Consider the following 21,394-nt stretch of genomic DNA (forward strand, 5'->3'; position numbering starts at 1 on the left):
AGCCTTTCCATACCACAATAAACATGCCAACCCATTTATACCATTCCTTTTTAAGATTTCTTTTTTACACCTCTTCCAAACCGCTTTTAATAGGGTTTGTTGAAAATCAGTATTTTTAAACTTTACATCTCCAGCCCATCTTTCTCCCCTTGGTGCTATTTGTTGAAAATCAACCCACTTCAAAGTCTGTATTTCAATCTTCACTATTTCTTGCTTTATCTTCAGTGATTGTAGCATTTGTTGTAGGTCAGTATTTATTCCCAATGGCTGTGTTTTTTGCTGCAAATCAACCTTCACTGTTTCTTCTTCCTCAGAATCAATTTTAGTTAATTCAGGATCCATCCATCCTTCAAAAAAAAATATTGCTTCCTTTAGTGGCCAAATTTGTTCCTTTTTATCCACAGTTTCAAATTTTTCATATACTTGTTTCATTTCTTGTATATTCTGTTCAGTTTTGGATTCTACATCAATCACCATCTCCTTAAAAGAAGCATCAAGCTTATCAAAGCGCTTTTTTTGTACAATTGAGAAGATTTCCTGTTGTCTCAACATCACCTCTTGGGATATTTGTAAAGTTGTTAAAGATTCTTGTATTTCCAAAAAAAAAATCTCTTCAGCTCTTCCATCGTTGCAATAATTCCAATAGCCACAAAGTGGCAGCCAAGATCAGTTCCACTTTTCTTTTCTCTAGATCACTAGGGGTCAGAAGGTTGGCAACTTGCCAAATACTTTGGCAGAGGTCCCAGAAATGCAGGAGAGGAAATGGAGATTCTTATATCCTTCCTCTTTTCTCCCTTTTCTCTCTTTTTTTAATGCCAATTAACAACAGATATAGTTTTTCCACAAGTAGTATTGCAAAAGGAAAATAGGAATGCTCACCCAAACAGTCCTCATATTAAAGATGAAAGCATTTGACAATGTGAAAAATATCCTGGCAAGTGTCCAGTTGATCTTGGCAGAAGTCCAAACAGATATCCAAAATGATTGGTCAAAGCTTTGAACTCCTATCACGTAATTGCACCTTAAAAATTTAAACTAATTTTTTACCCTTAGAGAGGTTAGAGGAAAAAGTCTTTTTCTTCGGCTTCAACTTGGACAAAAGCCTCAGCACTCTCTCATCTCAGTTGCCGCCTAAACATCCAGAGGGTTTTTCTTTTCTTAATGCCAAATTATAAACAAATGCAGCTTTTCCACGGGTAATATTGCGAAAGAAGTAAAAAATAATTACTCAGCAGTTCCAATGCTTATCTAGCTAATAAAAATCTTAAGCTAATCTTCTAAGATGTCGAGAACTTGAAGGGGCTGAAACCACCCCCTGTATTACTCAGTTGAGAAGTACCTGAATTGCTCTCAGCAGATATGAGATTGCCATCTCACATCAAGCCAAAGGCGTGCCCAGGCAATCTGTCTTCACCCCAACAGGGCTTAGATGAGTCTCCCATGACTCGCTGCTGAGTAATACCGGCATGATAAATGAACTCCGTTAATCACATCCATCTCATTCCGACGCCATCTTGGAATCTCCACTTAAGTGAAATTATGTTAAAATAATATACTCCATAATACTATAATACAATATCTGTGTGTTGATTAATGGGAGAAAAAACTTTCCAGTCGCCACCACTTTAGCAAGGAATTTAATGGATGGAATTATTGGTAGGATTTTTAATGCTTCTAAAATTTGCATAATAGAAGTATAGTACTATACTATAAATCTATATAGAGGGAAATCATATAGCACTATAGAGATAGGCCTATGTAATGCTAATTTAGAAAAACTTTCTGGTCACCCCATCCATTAACCTCATTGCTAAAATGGTGGCAGCCTTTAAAGAGTTTTTTCCTCTTCTTTCTACTTGGTATAGTGCGTGTGTTACATTCTAATATTATGGTAGTTTAGCGCAATACTACTTTTGTTTAAGTAGTTTCATTATTTCACTATTTTCTTGAATGTCCAAAAGATATTTGAGCACTACTATATGTAAATTATTAAAGTGGTACCAACTGCAAAGACTGCCAAAGCATGCTCCCACTATCACAAATGAAGCCACTATCCATTTGCTTGATCAAGCCCATAGCCCATTGTAGGGTCCTTTGAGGGTTCTTTGCCCCTCAGACAAGCCATGCCTGCAAAGTTCTGATTAAGAAGCCATGCTCAGATGGATAAGCAGGGAAATAGCAGCCAGCACACATGGTCAATTGAGACAGACTAGCTTGTTTGATCATGGAAACTGGCCCAATGTACAAGGAGCTATGATAGGTTCAGTTACCAGGTAAGTCATCGAGTTCACACAACCTGATGGTCTTACAGCAGATAAGTCTCAGCAAGCTGTCATGTCATGTGAACTCAGATTGCTTCCTGCAGTGTTACTCATTTAAGGAAAACAAGCCACCCTAAAACAACCCATAGTTTGTTTTAGGACTTCTTGTACCAACTATGGCTTATATCTTCCACACCCAGGCAGCTGCCTCTATTATGGGGACTGCAAATCAGCAAGCAAGCTACTTGACAAGAGTGACAAAAAGTCTTGTCAATTTTCCCTGGGCTATCACTGGTGACAGCCGCCCCTCAACTGCCCAAGTGGCACTAACCCTAACCCTTTCAGTTTGTTGTAGCTTTTCCTCCCTTTTCACTTTTTCTTTTTCAGAAATCACAAAATATGTCTACTTCCTTGGTCAATGCTTCTGTTTATCTCTGCCCAACTCCCTGTTTTCAAAGATTCCCCTACTTCTGATAGCTCTCAGAAGTGTTAGTGAAAAGGTGGGTGCATGGTTCCACCTGCCTCAGTGCCCAGAATCTCAGGAACTGATAGAAAAGTTGGAGGCACTGGGACCAATGAGGGGCACTCAAATCCATGAAGATATTGCTGCAAGGGTGGGGCGGGGGATATCACCTACTCTTTTTGCAAGCAATGATCACCAGCTTGGCCTTTGGCAGCTACCATGTTACAGCAAAGTAAATCAAATACAAACAAAACCAAACCCAATTTAGAACCACTCTGAACTGATGACCAGGACTGGTACCTGCTATGCTTTGCAGCATGTACCCACTCCTGCAGGGAATGCCTAGGTGAGGCTTCTAATTTTTATCCCATAGATCTGCATTCCTCCTCAACACTTGCACAAGTTTGACTAAAAAAAATTCAAACAGTCAAAAAAAAATGTGCACTTTGGGGTGCATTTTTAAAAATGCGGCAGCCAATGATAGCTTCCAATTTGCCACTTGGGTACTTTGGAGGGGCTGCCACTGGCTGAGGGAGAGTGGAGAGAGGGAAAAATGGCTGCATGGAGTGAGAAAAGGCTCGTGATCAAGGCAGGAGGAGAGCATTTGGTCCTGTCACAGAGCCCTCTAGGATATCTGCAGGAGGATTGTAGGGGGGGGGGGGGGGTGAATCCAGTCATCTATCAGGTGCAACAGGAGTTGTTTGGGCAGTAACTAACCCATATTGGTTTGTTGCCAGTGAGTTCATATGGCAGGCAAATTCGCACACTGCCACCTTACCAAAACGACACCCCTCAGACAGAAGAGCAGCGCAACATGCACTGGTGTAGACAGAAGACAGTGGGATGCTCTCGCAGAAAATGTGCCATCTCCTCAGATACTGTGGAAAGTTGCAGTGATGCTTGTAGCCTAGAGAAAAAGCAATGATTTATTAGCATTGGGGACCATCTGCCTGGAAGCATGCCTTCAGACAAGTATACTTGGTGAGGTTTCATGATTTGGTAGTTAAATAAGCTTGACAGAAGCTTACATTTGTAATATCGAGATGCGCCTAGAATGCCAGATTTCCATCAGCTATATTTTTAGGGCCAACTTCTGTGTGATGGGTTTGGAAACAACTGAAGATGCTGTGATAGGAACTCCCACAGTAGCTTTTATATATAGAATGTGCTGTGTCAGCACTGTCTAAAATAGGTACCTGCACACGTCAGAATATTATGCTAAAAAGATAAAAATAGATGCTCCCACTATCACAAATGAAGCCACAGCCACAGTTTTCCAAAATCTGACATTGTTCACTAGCCAGCCACCATGATCCAAAGGTTACAGGCAGAGAGCTAGAAGGGCAGAGTTCAGTTCAGAAATAGCACCTGTTTCCAAGAAGTATCTCACGAGTACACACAGAAAAAGATGACTGGCTGTCCAAATCCATTTAAGCATTTTGCATATCAAGGCACAACAGGCTGTTATTTTGCGCTGCTGAGAAGAGGAAAGTAAAAGAAGAGCAGAGATAGGCTGAAATGTTTTAAATTATAGTTTTGTATAGTGACTACAAATTGGTATTCTAAATTCTCTTTGAATCTATTTGATGTTTCCTAGGCCCTCCACATGGTGGGAGATTTTTGCTGCAAATCTTCCACTCAGCAACCTCCTATGCTCAATTAAAAATATTTTTCTAACCTCCCATCCGTTATGATGCAGTGCATCCTTTCCTCCGAATTGTGCTTTCCTTGAAATCTGAAAGCTTTTTGTCCTACCCCAGCTCCCAAAAAGCTAGAAGTTGCTTGTAGTTATTCAGTGGTGTGCACAGTGTGATTAGTTGATTTATAAGGTCATTCTTACCTTCATTTCAAAAGACCTGAAAGTATCCCAGGATTTTTAAAGCAGATTTTCAACAGTACAAATGCCCTGTCAGACATTTCTTACATGAAGCTGCTAATCAGCTCTTAATCTGTTATATCCACTTTTGATTTCACTGCAGAACTGCAATTCAAGCAGTACACAAAGTCTGTTTTTTCCTTGCTTTTCTACTTTTCCTCTAGCTGGCACTATCATATAGGAAAATATCACCAATACACAAGAGGAAAATCATGGTTTCTTTTACTGTTATAAGTAAATACTGCCCTTTCCCTGCTCTAACCAAAAAAAATCAAAAGAGGGTCACATCATTATCTGATGGACCCATAAACGGCAATGAGCAGAGAATGAAAAGCACATGATCAATGTGTAGCGTAGAAAAGCTGTACAAAAGAAGAAGTGCCAAACACAAGGTGTGCTTTGCTCCTTGCTTGTACCCTTCTACTGGTGGGTCCTTCCCAAGGGAATGAACAGTAGGGCAGGGCAACCTGCAACCAGCTCTGCATGACTCGCCAATCTTTGCCCCACACCGTAGCCACCAGCCACAAACAGCAGGCATATTTTAAAGGCTAGTTAAGGGTATTCACAAGCTTCCCATTGCACTAGCAACAGGAACTCTTAGGGCCTGGGCTGTGTTGGATACCATCCTGATGCTGAATGCTGATGCTGAAATGGTTGCAGAAATGGTTCCATTTCTTAGCTTTCCTTAAGCATATCAGCAAAAAGACGTAACATGGAGATCATATGACCAAACCTGGCTGGCAGTGACTCAAGGAAAGGACTTCCATAGCCACGCACAGTGCTTTTTTGGTAAAAAAAAAAAAAAAAGGTGCCGGCAGTAAGCACACACACCAATCCCAACAGGTCCCAAGCAGCTATCTCTCACTATCAGATAGCAGATAGCAGACACAATAGCAGCCTGCAGGTACTATGTTAATGATGTTTGCTGCTGATCTGCTACTCAGTTCAAAATCACTTCGTAAAATCCATTGGAAAAAAGGTGCTGGAACGCTGTTCCGGTGCGCTCGGTGACCAAAAAAAGCCCTGGCCACGCCCGATAGGGCACAGAGCCTAACATTTAGACCTTCCTGTTCTAATGACTGGTGATAGGCTGTGGCTACACTCTCATTTCACACTCTCATATGAAAAGGGGATTGATTCTATCACCACTGCTCTGGCAACCAGATAAATGCGAGAAGTGTCTGTGTCATGTCACATCTTGTACGAGTATCGCACTGACGTATTAACCCAGCTACCGGTGTAACAACAGCCAACGTTTTGCCAAAGACCTCCTCTATAATCTTCTGCAGGAATCCCCAAAACCCAGAGAGATGCAGTACTGCCTTCCTTATTTTTAAACCTGTGGCTTTTTTAAGACTTAAAAGCCTCAGATTACAAGGCATTGTTGGGCTTTGTTTATCTTTACTGATTGGAGTAAAGGATTATTTTCTGTCTTCCTTGCAGAACTGATTGTCAAACAAGGGAAAAGGAAGCCCAGATGTCTCAAATAAATGTTTCAAAGCCAATGTTGGTGGGGGGGAGAGAGGCAGAATAGCATGCAGTTCACTCTCTATTCCCCTCTTTTGCACAGAGAATTACCAGACCAAAGCTATAGATAAAAGAGCACTTCATTTTGAGATTGTCATCTGAGCAATTTTCAGTCTGGAAAAGAAAACATCCTAACTGGAAAGTATCATGCTGTGAGGCACTGACATTTTTTATCATAATCATCACAGGACAATGCAGAAATGGAAATGTTTTGCAGAGCTTCCTAATAAAGGAACAAGCCATGGCTGCTCAGCCACTTCTGCAGTGTCACAGGTAAAGTACCTGCAGAGCTACATTTCTTGAGGCTTAATCTTGGCCATGATTAACCTATCTATTTGTGCTGTCTGTATGGTTTTAGAAAAACTATGCACTAATGTAATGCAAAGACAAGTTTCACAAGTAATGGTTACATAAAATGCTAAGTCACAGTAGAAATTATGTTAATTCATTCAAGCCCTTGTCTTATCATGTCTTCTCTGTACAGCAGGAGTGTAGGAAAGATCTCCTTGGACTTTTCCTATATCCCTCAAGTCCATTAATTAGAGTGAAGTGCAAAATAGTTGCTCAGGAAAGCTAAACATGAAGAAACGGGGCACTTTGAGTGTACACTCAGGCCAGAGCTCTTGTTTTAAGCAGCAGATCTAAGGCTCAAATCATACACAAATCCACCCCTGGTTTTCCTCAAACATTATTTTTCAGCAAGCATTTTAGCAGGGAAGGGCGTTTTGTTTGTTGTTAGTCTTGGACAGCAGTCAGTCAAAAACCTTATAGATCTAGGGAGGTTCTGGGCTCTCCCACACTGCAGGCATTCAAGATGCAGCAGGACAGTCCTCTGTTGGGGATCTTTTAATGTGGGGTCCTGCACTGAGCAGGGGGTTGAACCCAACAGGCCTATTGGCCCCTTCCAACTCTACTATTCCTATGATCTTCTGTGAATCTGTCAGCACCTTCAGTAAATCCTGACCTACCTTCTTCTCATCCTGCTCACCTCTACATTATATTACCATTAGGATGAAATTTTTGAAATGGCATCACTGTCCCAGAAAAGAAAGTGAGAAGAAAAGCCTTTTCCTGCTCTTAAGAATTACCACTATGATCTGAAGTTGTAATTAATGTTCTACTATGTCTTCATCTGCTTATGATCTTTTTCTGAACTACGATAAACCAGCTTGGAACTTCTTGTAAACTAGAAAGGAGGTATAGAACTTGAATGAATTTTTCAGAAAATGAAGTTACAAGCTTCATCATAAGCAGTCAGAATCTTAACACCACAGTTGTGACATGACCATGATGTTTTCATTCCTTGGCATCTTCTCTAAGAGGAAGTGGCTAAGACGGTTGGGTAGGAGGTTATCCCACCTCCCTATACTTCAGTGAGCTCTGCAGTTGCTTGACAAAACTCATTCTGATGATGGTTTAAGGGCTTTGCAGCCTGTGGTGAAGCGTGGATAAGAGAGACAACAATGTGTCATCATGACCTGGAACACAACACACATCATTTGAATGAGTTTTAAAAGCAACATTAAATGGCAGGCTTGCTCCTCCCCACAAAACAGGAAATCTCAAAAATGACTAGGATTAGGCACAAGACAATAAAACATATTGATAAGAATGCATGGGAAACAGTCAGCTCAAGTCAACAGTTGGGTGATATCTTGATTAGGACCAAAGAAAACTCTACAACAGTGTGCACCAGTTTCAAGTTCTCCAGAAGTTATCATCAGGCTAGGTAGCATATCAGGGTATGGGGAAAGAAACAGAAGAGTCCAAGCATCTGGCCAGATGTTGTGGCCATGATGTGTACAGTTTAGATAAACCCAGTCTCAGAATGGAAATGTACAGTCTAAACAATGAGTCAATGGGAAATCTTGCAAGTACCACCTATGGATTGTCAACACCAAGCAATTATTGTACACTCATCCATCCCCAATCATTGTTTATAGATTCTTTAGATAACATGACTATCCAGTTTCACATAAGTCTCAGCACCTTTGGCAAGTTTTTCTTTAATTTGCTTCTGTTTTTGAGCAAGAAAACATTTAATTGTGATAGTGAAAGAGAGATTTCCTCTGGTGTGCTGGAGCTACTGCACTATATCACAACACCACCTAGACAGCATTTAGTGGGAAAAACAGGAAAGCGGTCTTCTGTAGTGTTTGTATCTCAATTCTATGTCAAAACCAGAAGTGGTGGCAGAGAATTCATAGCCTTGGACACAAGAGCTCCTAGCCTGATGCTAAAACTTGAACACTTGCAAATTTTTGTGGAATTTTGCGTAAGCATGAAAAACACTATTATTCAATGTTGGCTTCCTTCCTTATGAGGAACATGGGGTTCTGTGGCAGGGTCTGCACAGCATAATCTACTGAGGCAGGTCGGAGACCATGGGCAGATTCATCTGATTCTTGTAACAGTGGCCAACATCGTGGTGTTAAGAAGTTCAATCAAGATGGCTTTTAAAGGTGTGTTGTGTTGGCATCTCCCTAGCACTTTGTCTGTTATGCCTTATTGTTCTGGAAATAGGGTATTAATTGGCAAGAAACTCATGGCAGCTCAGGAGTAAAAGGGACCCAAAGATGGGATGTAAGCTACCAGAACCTGATGGTATTTTAAATGCATGGTGATATCCTGGTGTCTGAGCTTTTAACAGGAGATTTTGAATCCAATTCCTCTTCAGCTGACATGTCAAAATGTACCAACATCTGGATTCCACTGTAAAACTTGTTAAGATTTATTTGTTCTTGATTGGCTTTTGCAATGAATTCTGACAACATATTCATAAGTTAGTATTTCTGAGAGCTGATTTAAACCTCTTTCTCTCCCTGCCTTCACTCTGTGGTGTTGACCTTCTCTCTGTTTTCATAGCAATTCTTTTCTCATTTTGAAACATTATTGTAGGCTCACATTTAGATATAGCTAGTAGTCTCTAGTAGTTATATTAGCAATTAACTAAACAATCCTTCCATATATTTGGGTCTTACTCAAGCAGGGATGGGAACATGTGGCCTTCTGGGTGTTGTCAGACTGCAATTCCCGTTATCCCTCACCATCAGCTATGGTAGCTCAGGGTGATGGGAACTCTTAGTCAACAGCATCTGCAGGACTAGACAGCTTTCCCATTCTTAGGGTGTATGATTATTGCTTAAAGCTTCCATGACCCATGAAATTATTTGCTCTAAGTCCAATAGTGCCAGGGCTCTTTAAAGTTCAATCACTTGCTACTAACTGTAACATTCATTAAGTGTTAACAGTATGCGTACAAACATTGTACAGGAGAGAATGGGCAGGGCAGCAGGAATACCCTTCAAAGGAACACTGGCAGACTCATTCATGAAGTGAAAAAGGAAGAGCTAATTCACACCCTATTTCTTCTCTCCCACAGGCCTAATAGAGCCTGTACAAGGACCAAAGATGCAGAAAGGCACTTGACTTGTACGAATCCCCCACTCATATGTATTGCTCATACACTTCCCAGCTCTGAGATGTCAGACCTTCCAGGCACAATAGTTTCAGGCTCAGCATTCATCACCTATCCAGAGAACAACCTGTGTGGAGCTTGGGAACAGCTCTAGCAGAGTGAGGGGGCTGCCTCAGGCAGTTTGGGGCATCCTGAAAAGGGAGGTGCTCTGTCAAGCAAATTGCATTGCATCTTTTTACACGCCGTATCCCTGCAAGGCTCCTTGGTGATTTGCTGGACTTGGCCAGTCTCTTGGCAAGTGCTCACCATGACGAGAGGAGTGGGCACTATCTGCTCTGCCTCAGGCAGCAAAGCATCTTGGGCTGACCCTGTCCCAGGATGGCTCCAGCTGCAAATTCACAGTTCTTTCTCTCTGCTTCTGTTCACCCAGAGCTGAGAACTCCTTGAAATGATGGCGGTTCAGTTTCTCTGCTCCCTTTTTCAGCTGTGAGAGCGCTGCATTACTATCCATTGCTGAAATATCAACCTGCCCTCCTGAGCACCAGCAGCTCACTTAACAAAGGTCGACTGTGACAACATGGGGGTGGCTTCCTGTGCTGCTCCAGCAATGAGAGGCATGGCTCATAAAACCTTCCATAAAGTCCCCCCCCCCACACCACATCAGGAGGACACTCCCAACTGGATAAAGTGCTCATATGTAACATTTCCATATGAGCCAACAAAAGTTCTTCATTCCATACATTTCTGGAGATGCATGGGAGGTAATCACAGGGAAACAGTAACCATGCTGCTCATTATTGTGGCTGAGTAAGCTGATACAGGTAAAAAAACCACTAATATCTAAATTAACTGTTCTTCAGAGTGGGAAGAATGGAATTATATGTATTACTTTATTTTTATGTGTATGCTTTCAAGGATAAATAAATTCTGCTTATGGTCTCTGCCCTATTTGGAAAGACCTTCCTCCCTTTCCCACACAGCATAGCTCACCCCGTTCACCAGGACTCTGTGCAGCATTCTCAGGGGGCTGGAGAGGTTGCCATGAGGAGGAATGGGCAGGGAAATCCGCTCAGGGCAGGGATCCAGATCAGTTCTGCATCAACTGCACTGGCAGCTGAATCCAGCCCTTGAAATACAGTAGATGCTATGCATGGAGTGGAGACATGACAGGGCCACCCTAGAAATGGTTCTGTACCTTTTGCTCCATTATCTAATATTAAACAGCCTCACTTTAAACATGTCAGAACATAATGGCATAATTGCTGAGATTCACTGACTATTTTTTGGGCTCTTCCACATCTTGACAGGGAGCATGTTTAAAACTCAGGCTCCACAACCCACAGTAGAAGCGGAGATCACCTCTGCATTCGATTCTTGACACACATTAACAGTGGCTTATATTGATAAACAAAACCATGACCCACATTCAGAAAAAGGAAGTAGTTTATTAGAGCTTACATTGCTGCCTGCTATGACACACTACTCTTGGGACTTTAATCTGACCGAACATGGATCCCACTAGGTGAGAGCCAGTGTGGTGCAGTGATTAAGAGCATGAGCCTGAGACTCAGGCGTTTTGGGTTCTAGTCCCTGCTTAGCCATAGAGCCAACTGGGTCAGTCATATACTCTCAGCCCACTCTCAGGTTGTTGTGGGGATAAGATTGAGAGCAGGAGGAGAGGAATGATGCAAGCTGCTTTGAGTGCTTTAAAAAGAAGAAGGTGAGATATAATAAGTAGATTAATAGGCTGCCACTGCTGATTTCCTAGTTAAATTTCAGGCTACACATCTCTCTCCAAAAATCTTCATGCAGGACCACAACTTAAAATGGAGCACCAGTATTTGCATTTAACATGGTAAAATTCATCAAAATAAACAGAAACTTTCCAGGTCTACTCTGATGATTTTTGACCCGGATGTTGAGCTTATTCATCTAAGACTTCAGCAATTAATCTATGAGTTAACCGTACTATTGCTTCTGTGACCTTAGTTTACCTCAGTGCAACAATTTGTTCCAACTCATCCGTGAGTCAGTTGCCTTAGATCTTTTTTCCCCTGCCATGTAAAAAAATCCCCATTCTGAGTTGAATGTGTGCTTCCAAGAGCCCAAGCCTCCATGTCTCTGCAAACAGATTGGCCCACATTTGGTCGGTGTCTGCCCAGCAACACATTCCACCATAATAAGATACAGACACTAACATCTTTCCTTCAGTCCTCTCAGTGCAGTCAGTTTCTCCCTGCTGCTGCTGCTGTCTTCAGGGAGGAAAACTTGGAATATCCCCTCTCGCTTGACTCATTCAGTTGAACCAAATCCAGTCTAGTGTCTTTTCAGCCCAAGAAAATATTAGATTAAGAAATTGTTGCTGTTGCTGTTTATTTCATATCTATACAGCTCATGGCCAAAGCTATCTGGGGGAGTTACAAAAGTATAAAAACAATAAAAAAGATAAAAATATGAACAAGAATTAACATTAATTTAACATAGCATAAAATTGACAATAAAAAGACAATAAAAAAGACCCAGCCAAAAATAAAAGAATAGCACCTGGCTAATTGTGTCAGGACCCTGAATGACCAGGGAAGTCTTTAAAGGCCTCCACAAAGAGGACTGTCTTAACCTGGTGCTGAAATGATGGCAAATTTGGCACTAGGTGGGCCTCAGCAGGGAGGCTGTTCCAAAGATAGGAGGCCACCACAGAAAAGGCCCTCCCCTTAGTTGCCACCCTCTGAGCCTCTTGAGGGTTGGCACCCAGAGGAAGGCCCCAGAGATTCAGCATAGTATCCAGATAGATTGGGATTGGGAGAGGTGCTCCAAAAAGTATTGCTGTTTTAAGCCGTGTAGGGCTTTACAGGTTAAGACCAGACCTTGAATTGGGACTGGAAATAGACAGCCAATGCAGGCAGGCTAGAACTGGTCTTATATGTTTGGACTTCTGCATCCCAGTTACACCAAGGCACTCCAAGCCACCAATGCCACCTGAGTCCCAAGTGACAAAGATGGATCAAGAAGCACCCCCAAACTATGAACCTGCTCCTCCAAGGGGTGTGTGACCCTGTCTAGAACAGGTTGAGCAACCCCCCGCCATCCAGTCAGAGGAATCACCCACCAACAGCATCTCATTTTGACTTTCAGTTTATTAGTCATCAACCAATCCATTGTTGCAGCCAGACACCAGTTTAGCACATCCACAGCCTCACCTGCTGATGATGAAAAGGAGAAAAAGAGCTGTATGTCATCAGCATACTGATGGCAACACACTCCAAAACTCTGGATGACCCCAACTCAGCAGTTTTGGGTAGATGTTAAATAGCATGGGGGACAGAGCAGACCCCTGAGCAACTCCATGCAGGAGACTAACTCCACCATGTTCACCCACCCAGGTCTTGGTTATACATGACAGAACAGCTGCCTCACCCACAATTAGATTAGATCATGGATGAAGGAGGTTTCATTCTACACCAATCTGGCATTTAGAAGCAGCATCCAGAGACCCAAGGGCTGGCAACCATCAAACCCATAGGTGGGAAGAGGACTGGAACATGGTACTGCTGTTAGCTGTCAGGACCACATTCCCCTGACCTGGCCAGTCCTTCTGCCAGTACTATATCTCCGTCTACCCATCACTACACTAACTGGGACCCACACCATCTTCCCACTTGACCCCATAGATGCCCTCTCAGCTATGGGTCAGAAAGAGTCAACCAGAAAGTCACTCTCACCTTCATGGCATCCTGAGGGACATCCCAAAAGGGCACACCTCCTTTAGTGTCATCGCCTTTGGGGATACACCTGCCAGGGCCACCCACCACCCAGCAGCAGGCCTGGGGTGTTTTGTAAGGAGGGCTGCTGGAATCACCAGGTCAGGTGCAGGCACTTAGTGCTTTAAAGGGCTGCCCCACAGTCCTCTTCCCCACCAGTCCCAGTTCCAGTCCCAGGGAGCAGAGTGCCCAGGCCAAATTATTAATGCAAGGTAGAAATTATTTCCACACTATGTGCCCTGGAGAAGCAATGAATGCAATAGGGTGATGTGAATTCTTAGCCTGAAAGGAAGGGCAGAGATATGTTAAAATGTACTCAATGTGTCTAAAGTAGATATGAAAAATATCAGTAAATAAATGGAACACCTCCAAGAAGGATTAATAGTGATAAAGACTTTAGAAAGTTTTGTGTGGACAGCCAACAGATTCCCTTAGTAACTCATGCAAACAAAAATAAATGTAGCCTTGGAAAACTAATATTTTGCAGCATTTCAGTGCTACAACAAAGTCTGTTTTCCTCATGAGTAATATAAAGCAGCAATTTAACTTACATAAAATTATGAGATTTTTACAGTGAAATGATTGTAGCTAACAAACAAATGTACACCAGTAATTGTCACCATAATGTAATTTTCTGACAGTGAGAGTTTAGATTTTTGTCAGGGAGAAGTGAAAATACAGGAACTCATTGGATATTTATTCAGTATTTGTATATTTATAACACTGCTAACCCAGCTTAACCTCAAGGCCTCAGGGCAACTTACCATAAAAAATAAAAGGAAAATAGTTAAGATACAAATAAACACATCAGATAAAACACAAAAAGTAGTTAGTGAAAACTTAGAATAAAACATCAACAAATAGAATTAAGGGAAAAACAAACCTTAAAAGCGATTAAATCCATGGGGCCAGCCTTCCCCAGCCTGGTGGCCTTTAGAGGCATTCAGACTGCAACTCCCAGAATTCTCCCCAGCAGGGCCATTGACTGGGAATTATGGGTGTTGCAGCCCAAATGTGTCTGGAAGGCACAAGGTTGGGAAAGGTTGGGAGAGACCTCTCCTGACACCTAGATATAGTAAGGAAGGTGTCTTAGTGGGAGAGGCCCACAATTTGGGTTCTACTACAAGGGGGTGACACCTGGCGAAGGGCTTCTGAGCAGATCTCCATCAGTGAACAAGGTCCTGTGGCTCTCTGTATCCCCAAGTCCATTTGTGGCTTTAAAGATTAAGCCCTTTGAATTGTGCCTGGAAGCACTGATGCTGCTACAGCTGCACCCCCTGATGATGCCTTCCCAAGGTTTTGGCTGCAATTCCCAAGCATGGCCAACAGGTAGGGATGCTGGGAACTATAGTCCAAAATACCTGAAGAGCACCAAGCTGGGAAAGGTTGAGAGAGAATGTACCTTCCAAGAAGAACTGCACAGCTACCCATTTTTGAATCAGCTCCTCCAAGCTACCCAGAATGGCTGCCAGTCAAATGTAATTTGTAGAAAAAATATTCTGCTGTGGGAACCAGCATAAACTCTCCCCCTGGGAGAACATCACAGCAGGAGTGAAGCAGCCTGGCCTTGGTGAGAAGCCAGCAGTTTACTGCACTCCAGGCAGGGGGCAGGTTCAGATGAAGCTCCTCACATCCGCTCCTGGGGGCAGCCAGTTCAGCCCCACCCCAATGGCAGCGGATGCGCCAGCCAGAATGAGAAGCGACCCTACATCACGCAAGCCTCTGTGGGAAAGAATATTGGGAAAGCGGATCGGGTGCTAGAAACTAGGCACAGACATGGACTCTAGAGAATGGGTGTCCTCTGTGTTTTCTCAGAGCGCTCCAGGAATCCAGGAACTTGACAGCATTTGTCTCTGACTGTAAGAGGGAGACTAAACTGATTAGAGAGCAGTTCAACACCCCCGCACCCTGTGCTGCTTGCTTAGGCTGCCATGACCTTTTAACCTACTTTTGGGTAGATCACTAGAGGGCAGCAGAGCCTCCAGAAAAATCCCTTGGATTTGTAAAGTATCTCTTTTGCACTCTTTTTAACATGCCTCAGTCACATTTTATATGGGTCCAGGCTATGGACTGCGTTTATCATCCGCTAAACGAGCCAGTGTGGCTTATTTAAGCCACAGTGTATGTGAAGTGTGATTTGCATAATCACTTGCCCAGTCATAGCTTGTCAGGTGGCTTGGCTGTTTGAGGGTCTGATGGCTTCTATGAGCCAGGAAGGGTACAGATCCAGAACACACATGGTGACCCTCACCTCGCCAAAGGTTCTGACCACTTCCTCAGCCTGTATAAATTGAGAGGTACTCAACAATACCAGGTAAGTATGAACCAAAATTACATCCACTGAGCCTGTATCAGCTACAGCATCCCAGCCAGAGAAGTTCCAAGTGACTGGCTGCAAAGTACTGAGCAAATAGTGGGCTGTTAAAAGGTGTGTTTCCTCCTCTTGTGGGTTGGAGTATAAAATATCCCTGGCTACCCAAAGCGACTCTACAAAAAAGTTCTTTGCAGACACAATAGCTGCAGAGAAAATATATTCTTTGTTGTCCATATTGCCACAGGGTAGGTCTTCAAATTGGTTCTAACCTGTGTTCAATTGGATTCATTCAGAATTTCCCACCAGAGTCACACTAATTGTCTTTTAACCATTCCATCACCACCAGCTTCCTAAAAAACCAGGGTGCTCACCTTTATGAGAGAGGACACTCAGGAGCAATTGTACTAGAGCCCTGCTCCTTTCTCCATTCTGCCCTAAACGGAGGCTGCAGGAACTATCCTCCCCATTAGAGCTGCAGCTCTATTTTCTCTTCTCTAACTTCAGTTTTCTGCAAAAGTGTCCTGTATCCTTGGGCAGGATATTCTGAGTGCTTCCAGATGGGCAACACCTGGCGCTGCTCAGCCATCGCTCCTCTGCAGCAGACTCCCTGTGCAATTGCCATTGGCTTTCCAGACGGCAGGAACTTCTTGTGTGCCGAGAGGATCAGTCTGTACTGGTGAGCAATAGCCATCTGTGGCTGGCAAGGAGGCTACAATAGCTGCTCTGCATTGTGGTGAGATGGCTGCATTCCTATATTAATAATAATAAATGTTGTTCCTCATAAAAGGGAAACCATTTTTCAGCCTGTTGGGTGAACATAGTCCCAGAGACAAAGAGGGGAACAAGCTAGGAAGGAACAATTTACTTGAACAAGATTTTTTAAAAAATGTTTTGTTGATTCATTTAAATTAAATTAATTTGATTTGATTTAGAGAGCCTTTGACTATGGGGTGGCATACAAATGTGATAAATAAAATTGGTGTTTTAATTTGTGTGAATGGGCTTTTTCTCTAACTGCTATTGCAGGAATATTTTAATAATGCTTTTAAAAACAAATGCAAAGGGGCATCTTAGTGCAAATTAAAAGATTGGTGAAGAATAAACATGTTAATAGGCATCAGTTAGAAAGGTAATAGTGAAGGCAGGGAAGGGCATAAATATGGGATGATGGACACAGTAGCAGGATACATCAGTGCTTTTGTCAAAACCTCAGCTTTTGAAAAAAGATGGAATATTGATGTATATCTGGGATTGTCCCACTGTTATACTGCTTCCCCTCAAAAAGGGGAAGGAGGAAGCAGCACAGGAAAAAAAAGGAGATCAATTATGTCTGAACATCATGAAGATGCTCCATAAAAGACCAAGTGTGGTACAGTGGTTACGAGAATGGAACTGGGATTCAGGTGATCTGGGTTCTAGTCCCTGCTTAGCCATGGAACCAATGGGGTGACTTTGGGCCAGTCACAGACTCTCAGCTCAACCTACATCACAGAGTTGTTGTTGTGGGGATAAGACTGAGAGTAGCAGGAAGACAATGATGTAAGCCACTTCAAGTTCATAAGAAAAAAGCAGGATCTAAATCAAATAAAAGTGAACAATGTCTTGTATTAGCTCAGTCTTCCTCAACCTAGTGCCCTCCAGCTGTTTTAGACAGTTGTCCATGCTGGCTGAGATGGATGAAAGTTCAAAGTCCAAAGCAGCTGGCAGGAAAGACCAATTTAGAATTCACCTCATATAATAGAAATGGGTGCATTTTACTGCATTATTTGATTATGGTGGCAATCAAGGACCAAACTTAATTGATTAGCTGATATTCAACTATATTTTTATTCAACCAAAACTTCTATTGACCTCAGTGGTTCTTTGTTTGCCATCATATTAATATAGTCATCATTTACTTCACATTTTATGCAAGGATCTTTCTGCAGTCGTTCCCACAAGGCTTGGACTAGTTCCTCCTCCTAGTACCGAATCGCAGTGCCGACTCAGGGACCCAGCCGTATGTGCAGAGACTAAAGTGCCAAATGATTAAGCTACAAATCCACACAAGCAAGCACACCAGCTTGTTTGTGAATTAGACTTATTAGTAATCTCATATTTATGGAATGAAAACACAGCAGTTGCATTGATAATACTAGTTAAGATCATCAATTACTGTTGATGTCAAAATAGATTTTAATTACAGATTAAGATTTTGAAGGGACAGATGGAATAATTAGGAACCATACATGCTTATTTATGAAGAGTTACAGCAACAGCTGGGTAGAGGAATGATTAAAATATCACTTTCATTGATGACATCCACTTCTATTTTATTAACCCTTCATGATTTTAAATGAACTAAACAAATTCATTAATGAAAATTGTACTGACTAATTGTCTGATCTTCTAACTACCATATTATCATGTTAGTGATGAATTACTGTTGCTCTGTTTATAATCTCTAGGAGTCCAACAAAGTTTGTGGCTCTGAGTCTTCCATAAGTTACACAGTGTACCGTCCTGTGCAGAGTCTGGTAACAAAGTCAGGGTTATGTGTTTGTAGACATTATGACTGTCAAAACAAAAGCAAAAAAAAAAAGAGCTGGCATGGCCCTTAAGGCAATTTCTGCTAAAAGCTCAAAAAACTCAGACAGGTTTGGCACTAATTTCAGTTCATTTTGTTCATCTCTCAGCCCCATGGGTGGCATTCCTTGTCCTCTTTCCACTACCTGTACCTTCCTAAAAGCTCAGGAAACCACGAATTGCTGCAGCTGCTTGCTGCAAAGCAACCATTAAGAGGCTGAAGAGAGTTAAATGAAACAAACTACCTCAGGATGCCAGGTATTAGAATATGTGGTTATAGCAGCCAAGGGCTGGCATCCTACAGCCTGTGAGCCATGTGCATAACTGACCCACACTTTCTTGCCAGTCTAATCCGCAACCTGGAGTAAGGGAAGTAAGGAGGCAGAATGGTATTTTAAGCTAGATGAGGTCCATGAGCCAAGTGTTGTTCTTGAGAGGTTATATCTGATTTGTTAGTCACCCTACAGCAGTTTCTCAGAGTGACATACAAAAATAATCAGCAAAAAAAACCAAATGATCCATTAACTTAGCCTAATTCTCACGTAATTGTTAATGGATAGAGCATGCATAAGTAATCACTGTCAATAAGGTTCCATTGCAGTCCTCACTTTAGGGCATGATCCAATTAATAAAGGAGATGCAAAGTTTTTCCACACAAGGCTGTTAATCCACTTGTCTACCTTTGCTTTTATTGCAGAAGTGAAACTGAAGCACTACATAAGAGTATTTCTTTTCCTACTTTGCTGCTACATGACCTCTAGGCGGCATAGCAAAATAGCGCCAACATACAAGTGACGAAGTGACTTTTGGTTTGGTTCTTTTCTTTTTTACAAACACCACATTTCCCCTGGTCTATAAACACCATAAGCGCTGTTTAAAAACAGAAGCAAAACTGGAGGGTCAAAGCAACGCCAAAGAGCGCAATCTTAGCGCTGCTAGATTCTGTCTGACAGCCATAAGTAAATTTAGAGTCCCAGATCCAGCCTCAGAAAAACACCCCACGGTCAGAACTAAGGCTCTGAACTGGAGTGCCTCAGGCCTACCTCCTGGTGAGGTGGAGCAAAACACACACACCTTAGGGGCCCCAAAACAGCTAAGTATTTCGGAGAATTCTTCCTGTAGTGGATGACCATGATCACCTGTGTTGGAGGGTTACAGGCAGCTACTCGTACAATGGATGGTGCCCTAAAGAAACAGTAAGCAAATGGACGTGCGTAGGGAATGACAATAAATGCCTCATGTAGAAAAGTTCTAAAGCTCTTGGTTATATACATTTTGACTTACACAAGATGCAATGCCAAAGGTCTGAATGGTAAGGGCATGATAATCCCTGATAAATTAATCCTATGACTGATTAAGCAACATTAATTGAACTGCATCAATTAAATTCAGAAGGTTCCTGATCTAGGATTATTTTCAGAAAGCAGTATATCTTCCCCTAGGAAATTGCTAGGATTGTACAAAGACAGAAACCTGTGGATGCTACCTCTTTCTCATGTTCATGAGACTAGTACAGTAATATCTCAACCCATGAATTGCTCATTGAAATGAAGTCCCATAAATCAAAAGACACAAAGTGAGCTCAGACAGGAAGATGAGGTCAGCCTCTCCTGATGAATACGTTTAAATTATCCACTGTTCAGAATCATGCGCTATGGATAGACTCAGATAAGAAAGGTTGAACTGGTACTGAATGACATATCTGGTTGTCCTCACATTTATTCTACTTCGAAATCTCAAGTTAAAGGCAATTCTGTATCAACATTATAGTTTAGCACACAGAGGCCAAGCCATTAGTTCAGAGCAAGAACATTTCATAGGACCTGGAATTAAATTAATCAAAAAGCAATTAATTTAATATAATACACCAAGCCCACATTGGACATAACAATCCAGATCCAAAATGTCATGGCTTTAGTGGACTAGGAATGATTTTTCTCCTTGCCCCTTGTATACAGAGCTTCAGAAAAACATTTCTGGTTTCTTAAATCATGATGTCTGAACCAGGAAGCTGATTTTAAGGCTCCCTATAAGCAGGACATCAAGTCAAAATCAAATAGCCAAATCATTTAAATAGAATATACAACATTGACAATAAACTACACATTTAAGGTACATACAAAAAAGAATTATCTTTATACTTCTCTGAAGGAAGAAGCAAAGGATTTGAATCAAATGGGCCTCCTACGGAAGGAGTTCTAGGGCTAAACACCACCTCAGAGGATGCCCTGCTCTTCAGCTCAGAGCAAACTCAAATGCAAGTGGAAACCAAATAGGCAGAACTCCTCCAGATGGTCTGCATTGGGGAGAAGAAGGCCGTTGAAGTATCCTGAGGCCAATAGCCTTCATTTAGGTAATAGCCAGAACACTGAACTTGGCCTGGAAACAATTTTTTTAGAGTTCGTTCCAGGTGGAGTAATAAACTTATTATTGTGGAGAATAAAATCCGATGATGTAACTATTTTTCCCATTCTTACGGTAAATTCTTATACTGCCCTTATTTGCTAAGAAGCCATCAAGGTGATATAATAATTTTAAACAATAAAGCTTTAACACAATAAAAGGCAAGAGCATTAAAAAAGGAAAACATTAGAATCCTTACATAATTGAAAGGTTAAATTAGAAGACAAATCTCCACACCCATTCTTAAAGCCAAGACAGTGAGGGCCCATTGTAGTTCTTCAGGAAATGCATTCAATAATTTGGGAGAGGCACTGGAGAAAGCCTTTCCTGTGTGCCTGATAAGGGGGCATGTGTGGGTAACAGCACCCCTAAAGAGGCTTGCTCTGAAGATCTTAACGATCAGACAGGTTCATAATGAGACAGGTGGTCCCTTGAAAAGCCAGGTTCTGACTGTTAAGGACCTTCATGGGTAAACCAACACTTTGAAAAGAGGCAGAAAAACAATTAGCAAGCAGTGCATTTCTTTTGGGACAGTTGCAATATGTCTTCAGCGTCATGCAACAGTTAGAAGACTTGCTGCCATATTCTGCAGCAACTGAAGCTTCTGGACAACCTTCAGAGAGAGACCCAGATAGAGCATATTGCCTCTATATGATGTAACCAAGGTGGTCACAAAGTCAGGCCAAACAAGGAAGGGTTCAGCTGGTATACCCAGCACAGTTGTACAAACTCACACTCCTTACCACCACCACCTGAAAGTTCCAAGGACAGTGTAAGATCAAAGAGTACCCAAAACTATGGACCTGATC

General features: G+C 42.1%; 1 long non-coding RNA gene across 3 annotated transcripts in view; it reads right to left on the reverse strand.

The window, feature by feature from the left end:
• Positions 1-1,387: 1,387 nt before the first annotated feature.
• Positions 1,388-21,394, reverse strand: part of LOC123031392 — a 53,768-nt gene continuing 33,761 nt past the window's right edge. For all 3 annotated transcript variants that reach the window (XR_006416285.1, XR_006416283.1, XR_006416284.1), the window contains one exon: positions 1,388-3,631. This is a non-coding gene — a long non-coding RNA (uncharacterized LOC123031392). The remainder of the gene's footprint in view (positions 3,632-21,394) is intronic.

The sequence above is a fragment of the Varanus komodoensis genome, unplaced genomic scaffold, assembly GCF_004798865.1.
Source record: "Varanus komodoensis strain SLA01 unplaced genomic scaffold, ASM479886v1 scaffold5, whole genome shotgun sequence".
Taxonomy (NCBI): Eukaryota; Metazoa; Chordata; class Lepidosauria; order Squamata; family Varanidae; genus Varanus; species Varanus komodoensis.